Below are 12,155 nucleotides of genomic sequence, written 5' to 3' on the forward strand. Positions count from 1 at the left end.
AAGACCACACAGCAAATGTGTTATTTTTGAGTCCTCTCAGTTTCACGCAACCTCTGTAGTAAAATGCAGTGAATCAGATACATATTTTCTTCTTTCAAAAGCTTTTCTGCCGCCCTCTTTCAGAAGCTTTACTTGAAGATGGTGTAGTAATGAGGATTTTCCCATGTCTTCTGTTTCTGGGGTGCACACTGTAATATGACACGGTGCTGTGACTTAGACTTTGCTGAGGGCTGAATGTTCGACTGTCAGCTCTCTGTCTGACTGAAGAGAACCTGTCAGCAGCACTCTTGTCAGCTGAAGTGGCTTGCAGGATAGCAGTAATGTTCTTGAAGAGGTGTCTGGGACTCCTGCTTAAAATTGTGTTACCAGAGCAAAAAGAAAAGATTGTGCTGTCTGGATATAGCATACCTGGTGTGTATTTTTTAATGTGAGGAGCTTGTATACGAGCTTCTACAGAATACACTTGCTTGTTTTTGGATGAAAGACTAGTGTCCCAGCGACTGCCTTCTTACTAATGCTTCTCAGAAGAAAGTGTTCCTGACTTCTTTGTGGTGTCCTGCTTTAGGTGGATGTGTATGCAAATACTTTATTAACTTATGTTCAGTACTGGCTTTCTTCAAAGTGTGCCTAGCCAAACTTGTGATTCCTGAGAGGGGTCTGTTTTCCAGGCCTTTTGAAAATGAGGCCCTTGCAAGTAATTCAAGTAAGGCATCCAGAATAATTAGTGAGTGTTAAATTTATTTAAAACATAGTGTAAATTACTAGTCTGCAGATTCGTGCCCTTCATTGCTTCATTTATATCTCTTACATGTGAATTTTGTGATGGACCAAAGACAAACGCTTTGTGAAAATACTGGCAGCACCTTAAAAGGTCCTTTCTGCAGTGGAGAAAACCTACTTTAACACATCTGTTCTAAACATGATTTGAAATTAGTTTCTCCCAAGTAATGGTATCATTTACCCATACCTGCCAGCTGGAAATAACCACACATAGGGAAATGTTTAAAATGTAATTTGCCTGGGCAGTTTTTGAAGAGAATATCAGATGTGAGATAAATTGTGATACGTAAAGAAAAGAATCCCATTTTTAACCTGAGAAGTACAGAGGATGACTAGGGACCATGTTCCTCCAGAAGGCAATTCAGCACCATGACAGCTCTACATCTAATTTCAGGAGTTCCAGAATAGACTTTTTTTTACTGCTGGGAATATGCAAGTATCCTGTATTCTTTCTTCCTTTCTTCTGCCTGACTGGTACTTTTTGTCTGTGAAAACACCACGGTTCTTAATCTTGTTCTGCTGTCATCTGCTACTGGACGTGGCTGTACCGGACTTGTGTGTCCCTCTTGAGTTTGTTAGCCAGGAACCAAGCCCCACACAGTCCTTCATGATGATTCTACAAAAGTATAAAAGTTGGAATCCAGAGGATGCTTTGGTGCTAAACTAAAAGAGCTGGAGTGCTCTTCCCATGTCAGGTACTGGTTGGCTTCTTTTCTTTCCTGTATTTTCCATCTGGAGAGTCTTAACACTCTTGAGAGAACTGGGATGGTTGCAGTTCTATCTGCATTACAGCTTGTACCAGGAATGTGTTTTTGAAGTGAAGCCCCTGATTGCACCTGCCTGCTGTGCCTTGCTTTGCACTATAAAATGAAGTTTGAGAGCTGGATTAAATTGGAATGGAAGTAAAATGGAAAATATTCTGCCTAGAGCTAATATGCATTCAGCCCACAGGACCAGACTGCAGCTTGTCTGGCACCACACCTCCAATTCACCTTCACATCCAGAGCGGGGATGTCACTTCCTCAGCATCGACTTTGTTTCTGTTTTGGTCTTACTGTGCTTTCCTCCATGTTCCTTTGGATTAGCCTGTGATACTGATCAGTTCCTGTATATCTTCAGGCAAACAGCCATGGAAAAATCCCTGAGCCAAGTGTGGGAGAAGTGAAAGGTTTTGTTTTACATTACAAGCTATGGTACTGTGCAAACTCCCGTTGGTACCTTTGGTTCCCCTGACTGAATCTAAACCCCACATAAGATTTATTCTGCAAATTGGTGCCCTAAAAGAGAAATTTCGTTGCAGGCTTCCATCAACATAAGGTTTTTGGACACCTTAATAATAAATATGTAAATATGAGGAGTGGGAGATGACTCGTTTGTGTCACCCTTATGTGAGAGTGAGAGTCATGCTACTCCTGCTGTGCTTGCTCTTAACAGAACTGTGAATTGCTTAACTTCATCCCATGTGGAATTTTGTTTATATGGTAGAGTGGAAAGGCAAATGTTTCAACATTTTTTTTTCACCAAGTACACTTAATCTCACTTAACCTTCCCAACCCACCAGCCACCTACAGTGGGGCTTTGCTCCACTGAAAGATTAGTGTATTGTAGTAAGAAATAAAGCATTTACAGGCAGTGAAAGAGGATTCAAAGTAATTGCATTTTGTGCTTCATTAATTCTTCTTGCTTTCTGTTACCACTTCGTGTAACCTTTTACTAGTAGCAGGATTCATTAGTTCAAAATTAAAATTCTCAATTGCCTTTAGAAAAATGGTGGGAAGCAAGTCTTCACCTGCAGCTGACATATCTGTGATCTGAGTTAGAATGACAGTTTCCTGAAAAAAGGAGAGCTGAATTTTTATGTTTATTCATGTTTTGGCCTATTTTCTAACAGTGCAAATAGACAAGCCTTTTTGCTATTTGCATTTTTTTGTAGCTATGCAGAGATGATTTTCATCTTCTTGTCCTCACAAAATACAAGTTATACAAAATCTGCTGTCTGTGCTCAACTCTTTGAACTCTGTTGTGCTGTAGAAGAACAGTCAGGTGCTGTCATTTTTGTGTCAAATTTAAAGGTTATGGCTATTGTAAGGTTTTTGGGGGGAATATCAAACACCCAATTTTTCACTCTTGAAGACAGTGTTTTAAGCAGTAGCTAATGCACATCTGAGTAGAAAGTTATGTGGAAAGTATCTTCAACTAAAACAGCAAAAATTTTCAGGGGAAGGACATTTGGCAAATGTAGCAATACTCTGTTATGCAAAATATGTGGCTCTTTTTCTCTTTTGCAAGATTTAAAGCTTCACATGCCATTTGTTTTATCCATCACTATTGTGGTCTTTGGCTTCTGGCTGCAAGCACTAAACACAGGCAAGAATGCAAGGTTGTCATATGGCACAATCCTGCAGGAAAGCTGTTTTGACCATCACATCTATCCAAGCATGCAAAGCAGAAGAAGATAATTTCTGGGAATGTGCCTTATGTTTCCCTGTAGCAGTGCTGTGTGAGTCTCTGAAAAATGACACAGGCGTCCTTTGAAAAGGGCATTGCCTGCACTGGAAGCTAGAAGGAAGCTGTTGTACAGGCTGAGAATTTCCAGGAGCTTCTTTTTCACTTCAGTGTATCTGATGTTTGCCAGTGTTTGTGCCCACATCCAACTCCTCTGTATGTTTGTGTTCTGGGATGCAGAACACGTGGCTGCGTGTAGATCCAAAGGGGATGGAATTTGTGCATGGAGATTCTAATGGGAGGGCTTGAACAGATGCTGAGGTGTTTCCATGCCCTAGGTCTGTGCTACCGACACGCTGATGCAGTTTTTGCTGGGATGTGCAGCCTGCTGGATGCTCGAGCTTATTTCAGAGTACAAGAGTGTATTTTATCCTCAGACTCCATGAGGGGAGTGGGCCATGGTTCAATTCCAACATGTCACATGATTAGAAATTGCTGTAGTACGGCAGGCAGTCTGATGATTATCATCTCATCAGGCCTTTCATGTCACTTGCTGCATTTTTTATTAGCAAATAGGGTTAGTGGACAAAATGTAGTATTTGTTATAAAACTAAAATGCAGTATTTGCTTTTTGGGGAGACATTGCTTAGAAACAATTTTGAAGGAATTGCTATTTACTGGAGACAGCTGGTGATTTAACAGTACAGAACACAGGTTATGCTTTGGCATATCAGTGTTGATCATCATCTAGACAAAGTTTGTAGTAGCTGCTCTTCTGTGTCCAGCACAACTACCATCACAAAAACCTAGGGATCTTTGAGGTACTGAATTTCTAAGGTTAAATCATGTCTCTAGATTTCAACATCTCAACCCCAAGATATGGCCATACTTCCACACTCGTGTTTGTGTAGAGTAGCTAAAAATGCTATTTCTGCTTCAGCCTTTACCTGATAGTCTAACCACTTTTCAGTTTAGAAAAAAAATAATTTTTAAATACTTGAAAATGATGCACTTCTGGCTTTATTGCTGCATGGCTCTGTAATTAATATTTATGTTCATATTTTCTTATTCATTCTTATTTCTAATTATGAATCGTGTTGATTTAGTGTTTGTGTGCTAGTTGAAGGAGACCTGTCAACCTTTGGTTCCTGTTACATACAATAACTACAGTAGAACATACTAAATGTCAGAAATAAAACAAAAGCAAAAAAAAGTTTTATAAATTGTTTAACTATTAATTGTGCAGTAGGAGCATCTTTCTGTATTTGTCAGAGAAAGGAGAGGCAGCAAGCTGTTAGAACATGACAGTAACCTACAAGTGCAGTATTTTTATGGCATGAGCTGTTCTGCCATCATGCTGGTGACTTCAGGGGCAATTCTTCATGCCTCAGATCTATTTTGTCTCCTACATAAGGGCCAGGATAGATGAACTGCTGTGTCTGGGTGGAGTTCTACTGACTTGGAACTGTTGCAGTGTGGCTACACAGCCGACATTTCAAGGTTGTGGTGTGTTCTATTAGAGCTGCAGCTAAACACATTGCTTTAACACCCTGAAATACCTCTTTGTGCTACGTAACGTGTTCCCATAATTCTCTCACCACTTTACATACCAGATCTTTGTTGTGACATTCCTGCAGTTTTATGGAATCTATTTCTAGTAATAAAGTAAAAATACAAATTTTCACTTTTCTGCCATTTTATGTCTGCTTTTGCACATTGGCAGCTGCTTCTCTTTCATTCTTTTAAGCAGGAACTGTAATTTTGTTTAGGACAAGGAGTTTAAAACATGTATGTAGACTGTAAATAAAGCTGCAACTTGACTTTTAATATACTCAGTGTCATGCTCTGAGAGTAAGACTGGAACACTAAGAAAGTATTGTAAAAAAAAAAAAAAGTAGAGGACACTTGCGGGTGTCCTCTACCATTTTTTTTTACTGTTTCTAGTGTGTTGCACAGAAATCTGTAACTGGTTTTATTTTAATTTGATTGTATACCTATAACATGTCTCCAAGGAATTATTTGCTGGTTATTTGACTGCAATAATTTTTCTTAGAGCACAATTTCAAAGCCTTCAGGCTTTATGTGTAGAAGGCTGTCTGTACATTTAAGTTGAGAGTCTCATTGTCAGAGGACTAATAACTGCATCTGCTTTGCTTTTATTTTTAGCTATCTGTCTGAGTGTGTTTTCCATGTGTTTATATGATCTGTGATTAAGACACGATTGGAGAAATAAAGTTCATTGTGTTAGGATGGAAATGTGCTGTTTGCCCTTTCTGAAGCTGTAGAAGGAAGACCGTGCTCAGGTGTTTGATGGGCTGCATTTGGTCCTTGATCCATGCCATGACAGAAGATTTAACTCTGCCAGTTGCAAGAGAAGCGTAATGGTTCAGGGGAGTAAAGTCTGATAGGCAATACAGTTTTCCCCTTCGTGTTCCCACAGTTGTCTTAGCTTCATTCTTTCTTGTTGTCTGGGAATGGTCTCTCCTTTTTCTGACCCCATACCTTTCTCACCCTGGGCACTCTGGAAAGTTATCAGAAGAGTTTGCAAAGGCCAGTTATCCATGCAAGACATGGATAAGGCATGAAGTCTGCTCCATGAATGCATGGATCAAAGGGTTCCTGGTAGGAGTTCCCTGTGTCCCTTTTCCTTTCCAGTTTGGAGGTGGTATAATCCTGATCATGATGAAGCTTTGCCTTTTTTTTTTTTTTTTAACTTCAGGATTTAGGTAGTGTCTTTTGAATGCCAAGAGTTAATGGTGATGGATGGAGCAGATTATACATTATTTGTATTTGCTCTAAATGTTTTTTGACACAAAGCTGTAGCCATAGTCATCCACAGATCTGATAACTGTTACCATGGGTGACAATTTCCATTTTGCTTCTAAAGAGGGTGAACTTTCTGAGAAATTGTGCATATGTTAGATTTTAAATTAATTCAGTGTTGGGCCTTGGAAAAATCTTAGTCCTTTCTGGCAGTAATTTAATGTTTACTGTGTGTGTCTCTGTTGACTGGAATAGCTGGGCAGTGCTGCTACAAGCTGCAGCACTGTATCTGGAATGCTGGGCTTTGGCAGTGCCGGCAACAGCAGCAACGTGGGAAGGAGCCTTTCTCCAGTCTTTCATCTGTTTGGGACTAGGAACACTCATAATCCTTCAATCACAATAACACTCTCATGGAAGGGTGTCACTGAAGCTGCATTTGTTTGAATGCCAGAGATGTGTTTCTTACCTTCATAAACATATTTGCATTGACTTTTTTATGACAGTCTTAATTTTTAATTTTCTGAGTTTATGCATGTTGGGATTTGAATAATCACGATTTACCAGTTGTGGCTTCTTTTCCTATCTTTAACGTGATACTCATATTTTTAGCCTTAATCCAAGGTCATTTACCAGTGTTGAGGTACGGTATCAAGAATTCTAAAGTGTGATCGGTTCTGTGTCCTGAATGAGAAACTCCCTAGAGCTGCAAATAGAGAAAAGGATGCTGATGGAGTTCTCTCTTCTCTCAGCTGTGTATTTTCCAGCCCCTTTTCATATTTCTGCAGCCCACAGCAGCAGCTCTTTGACACTGTCCCACTGGCAAGATGACAACCCCTTCTGTGCATATGACCCAATTTTTTAATACCTTTTCCTTCCCATGCTGTGAGAAATGCTTTTTGAAAATGGGGTGAAGATGAAGGGAGGAAGAAAGTGCTAAAACGGCCTTGCTCTGTGGTTCAAGTTCTGTGTCTCTTAGCAAATCCTATGGGTGGGAGCCCCACCCTCAACGAGCAGCGGAAGTCATCGAGCCTATTTGCAGCACTTTATCTCATCTTTTTACGAAAGCATAGTAAACAAGAGAGAGAAACCAGAATTTGGTTGAGGGCAGGGCTGAATAGCTGCAGCAGAAGGCCTTCTGCCATTCTGAATTAAATCAGTGTGTCTGAGTTTGAGTTCGGATATGTCTCTCTGTCATAGCAAAGGAAGGTTTTTCCTTTCCCTTAGGAATGAGTCTAACTGAGGAGCAAAGTATTTGACTCAGTAGTCTGAATTTAGCTGTAGCCTTTCTACAAACATTGTGTGTTGTCTTACCAACTGATTTGCAGTTCAAATATCACCTTGTTGTCTATGATGAGCTAGATGCGATGGCCAAGGAAAGCTCATGTTCTTCCTCTCCTCTTGTCAGTCTACAAGTCTGATAACCTCGAGCAGTGATTTACTGATTACAGAAGGCTTTGCAGCCTCTGCTTCCCACAAGACACTTGAGCTATGAGGATCTGTGCAGATCCTTTTGCCTTTCTTTCTTCCCTCTGTTTGGTTCCGTGCAAACCTCAGTGTCTTCTGTCAGCTGTATAAGCAAATGCATGGTGTTTGGGTATTTTGACCTATTTTTCTCAGCAGTTGAGTCAGTCCCCTTCCCCTGCTGTGTTTCATTCTTAGAGTGTCTCAGTGTGGTTCTGATTCCACTTATTTCTCACACTAGGTGGCAGGAACTCGGAGGTCTGCATATGAATGTCTTTGAAAGCTTTGCATGGCTTAAATCTGCTTTTGTATACTGCAGGGTAAACCCTGAACAGAAATTTTGGGGCCATTTTGCCCAGCTTTTTGTCTCCGCTGTTATGTTGAAGATTTGGGTTTGATTCCTGGTCCTTGATTCAGCCCGTTGTTTGTAGCAGCACCAGTTTGATGCTTTGCAGCAGTGTCTCAAGGCCTGGCTGGATGGGACTTTGAGCAATTTGGTCTAGTGGAAGGTGTCCCTGCACCCATAGCAGGGGGGTTGGAACTACATGATCTTTAAAGTTTCTTCCAACCCAAACCATTCTGTGGTTCTGTGATTCATTTGCACTTTGCCATCTGCAAAATGTGGCTTGGACTGCTGGAACACTGAACTCGGGCACTGCAGTTTCGCACCCTGTTTCATAGGAATTAGTACGTTGCTTTGAAGTGAAGATTAGCAACTTTCATCTCTGGGCTTTGTATGGAAAGGTGTGGGTGCATGTAGATGGTCTTGTGCGCTGCTGCTTGGTTTTGGGGGTCAGATGCAAGAACACAGTTGCAGTGTATAGCTGCAACATTTTTGAAGCCGGGTGGAGGCACAGAACAGTTGCGTCATTGATGTGCAGGGAGGTTTCTCATGGTAGCTGAGGGTGTGGCCACAAAGATGCTAATACTTCAGGAATTCCAGAGATGAAGCCTCAAAGTGCTCCACAACAGGCAGCAGAGAAACTAAAGAAATAGGATGCTTGTGGTAGGAATTTCATGAGATCCTTGCTAGCCAGCCCCTCTGTGGCAAGAAAATCAAGTCCTGCTCTCAGTCATCTAAAGGTGAGGGGTACAACTCACCCTTCTAACAGCAGATGTTACCAACTGCCCCAGTTGTCCAAGTGCAACTGGAGTGTGAACAGCTCAGTGGAGGTCACCTGCTGGACTGGGCTGTCCCAAGCCCCACTGGTGATGCTAGTGTCCCATTTATCACTGAGCCTTTTTTAGTGCTTGTTGGGCCATTTGTAACACCAGGCTGTTTTCCTGTGGTGGATGGGGCTATTTGAAGATGTGGGGACCGTGGTTCATCAGGATGGGGTTCCTGCTACAGTGCTGGCCTTGAACTCAGTCTCTTATTTCTGACTTTGTCTGGCAGGGCAGTTGTGCTCAGCTTTGCTGACACTATTATTCGTGGAGCCGTGCTGTAAACCAGCATACCAAGGTTAAAATAACTCTTTCAAAACAATTGTGATCAGAGTCCACAGATGATTTTGTCAGCTTAACCAAGGGCTGACATGCTTTGTCCCAGACCTAGGTACAGGAATGAGGGCAGAAAGTGGAACTGCAGGCTACTGAGGCTGAAAATGCCATGTGCATGTCATGTAGAAATAAAATCAAAAGGCAGGCAGGAGGTAACCTAACTGAAATTGGGCATTGCAGAAGTTACTTCTGCATTGTCAACTATTTCTTTTCTGCATACAGTGGAAAACAAAACCCCAACATCTCATACTGCTGTTGTGGTTTGGCAAGTTCGGTGATATTTTTCCCTCTGGCAGCTTTCTGTTCTCATCAGGGCTCACTCAAAGGTAGCTGGACAGTTAGATCAAGGATTCAAGTTAAGTTTGGAGAGGGGCAGGTGCCATGGAGAGGTGCAGGAGATACTTTATGGCAACAATTCCATAGTAGAGCTCCCCATGCAGTACGATTGGAGCATCAACAGCAAGGCAAAAACGGGTGGGAAATGAAAAAGGGGGGGAAAGGAGATAATTACTGAAGCTGGATCTACCAGCAGACTAAATATTTGTTGAAATGCTTCCCAGGGAATTCAGGGTATTAAATGTGGTTTTGCACTTCTTGGGTTTAGTAAGGTGCTTGAAACAGCCTTTCCTGATGTTTTTGGAAGCAAGCTGGGACTACTTGAAGCTGCATGCAACTTGTGAGGGGACAGGATTGGAATAAAGGCTTGGTGTCAGACTAGGAGGTTGAGTTGAGCAGGGTTGTTGGGTGGGATGGGAAGGGAGAAAATCAGTGTTTGAGACGATTCAGTGTTTTCATTCAGTGATTTGATGTAAACAAAGGAACTGTTTGCCTGTTTATTAAGCTCCAGGTTAGTAGGCTGGGGGGGAGGACAGGACTGGGACTCCCAATGTTTGGAGAAGCCAACAACTACGGAATAAAATGAAAGAAAAAGGCAGAATGTCTACATTTTGTGGCACCTCGTCTGTGGCTTGAATTGGGGATGAAGAGTGGCTGGCTTGGTACCAGCTCTGCAGAAGAGGATTGGAGACCTGTAGCAGATTGTGATACAAGCACAAGTGAACGTTGTTTCGTTGTTTGTTTTATGTACACAAACAAGACAAACTGGCTGGGACATGTGGCTGAGAAGTGTTATTGAATAATAATCATTTATCTCTGTAACAGCCAGTAAAGCCTAGGCTGGAATATGTACCCAGTTCTTGACACTAGGCTTCAACCAAAATGCACCTTAAATGGAAGGAGTCCAAAAGAGACTAAACAAGCAAAGGTCTGGATAATGTTACCTGCAAAGAAAGGTTGAAGTAACTGCCTTTGGTAATTTTGTGTATCAGAAGATTGTAGGAGAACTAAAGCTTTCAAAAGGGATAGATGCAAAGAGGAAGAAAATAAATTGTTCTCTGTAATGTGTGCAGGTAAGGTGGAGAACAAAGAGTATAAATTGTAGGAAAGAAAACAGAAGTTAGACATTCAGAAAGGTTTTTAAATAGTAAAAACATTTGTGTAGGGGGATAATTTCTCTGCAATAATATAAATTTTTTTCATGAGAGGTCTCCAAGAACAGGTTAGACAAACTACTATAAGGAATAGTTTAGTGTATTTTATGCAGGTTGAGCAGTCAGAAAGCATCAGGTGGTTGGAGTTTCCTCATCCCTAACTCTCTGTGGTTATATCTGATGCTTCAGGTCCTAAGGGCTGTGGACAGAGTGGGAATGCTGCCCCACACCCCCCTGGTTCACACAGGTTCTGCTCCACCAGCTCGGCCACTCATTCACATACACTGCCAGAGCGAGCCACCACAGCTGCTGCGGCTGAGAACGGCAGAGCTTTGTCAGTGTGGATAGTTTTGAGTGGAATGGATGGAGCAGCTCTCTGGTGAGCGAGCCAGATGGGTTATGAGGCACAGGAGCAGTTTTGCAGGGATCAGTGCTAAGGGCAGTGGTAGGAGCTGGAAAAGGGGCATATCTGCACTTTAGGGTCTCCTTCAGAGCTCACCCAGAGCCTTATTCCTTCAGAGTTCTTAATAGGATTATATTTTTCCTTTTTTAAATTGCTGTAGTGAAGTTAACAGAGGTGCTCCTCAGCTCTGGTCTGAGTAACCATTTCAAAGCCAAAAAATGTGCAAGGATTAGTTAACTTCAAATGGGTTATGATTTTACAAGATGTCTGTTCTGACATATCAACCTCATCCTAGATTGCTGAGGGAAGCAGAGAAGGATTTGTGCCCTCTTGACATTTTCAGAGGTCAAATATGAAGTCCACTGTCATGTTGCCAGCCCGGAGAGCTACATCCCAGTGCACGTTTCAGAGAACTAGTCATGAGAGACTGGAAGTGTTCTTTACAAGATTATTCCTGTAGCAGCTCTGCATTACTTACTATTAAATGCATACGTGTTTTTCTTTTTTCCTACTCAGGGATTCTTTTCTTACTTTGTTCTTCTGTACACAAGAGTGTTCCTGGGCTACCCGTGGCACCAGCTGAACTCCTGCAGTTGACTCTTCTGACCATTAGCTGTGGTCAGGGAAATGTCACTTAAAGTTCATCTGCTGCCTCATACTGACAGCAGAGGTAGGCAGGAAGGGGAGAGTAAAGAATTACTGCTGTGTCTGCGCATTCTGGTAGAGAGCTTTTGAAGACTCAAGATGAATCCTGCTTCGCTTGTCTCCAGGGTAGATGTTTATGCAGATTTAAATGTTGCTTGCTATCTTTGCCCAAGTGGACCTGAGTTTGATTTTGCTCTTGTGTGAGATGCCCACAATGAAAGGAAAGCATGTTCAGGTTCAAGCACATGTGTTTGCACAAGCAGCTCACTCGACTTGAAAAGAGAATTGTTTGTTCCTTGCTCTTCATTGGAGTGCCGTGGTCAGGCTGCCCAGGACACCTCATTGCAGGCATCAGCTGAGGCCTTGTTGTTGCCTCAGCTAGATGGGGAAGTTCTTTGCCTTACTTTTGTAGTTATTGCAAAACAATATCCCTACCATATCTCTGGTTATCTCAAAGTGCATTTCACAGCTTGTGTAACTTTCTCTGGTGATTTCTCTCTGTAACCAGATTTATGGAATTAATTTGAGCAGGAACTGTTTGCCCCATTGTTGTAGGGGTCTATATGCATACTCACTGTGGTTTTCAGTTATTGTTAATTTATTCTACAAATTATTCTTCATTCACTTCTGTAGTCCAAATCCCATCTACGATGCCTGGCACACCTGCC

At 41.9% G+C, this 12,155-nt stretch overlaps 1 protein-coding gene across 3 annotated transcripts in view; it reads left to right on the plus strand.

Moving 5' to 3' along the window:
- The window catches only part of MRTFA (myocardin related transcription factor A), a 71,860-nt gene that overhangs the window by 42,567 nt on the left and 17,138 nt on the right, over positions 1–12,155 (plus strand). The gene's annotated exons all lie outside the window — the stretch shown is intronic.

Source organism: Motacilla alba, chromosome 1A (assembly GCF_015832195.1).
Source record: "Motacilla alba alba isolate MOTALB_02 chromosome 1A, Motacilla_alba_V1.0_pri, whole genome shotgun sequence".
NCBI lineage: Eukaryota > Metazoa > Chordata > Aves > Passeriformes > Motacillidae > Motacilla > Motacilla alba.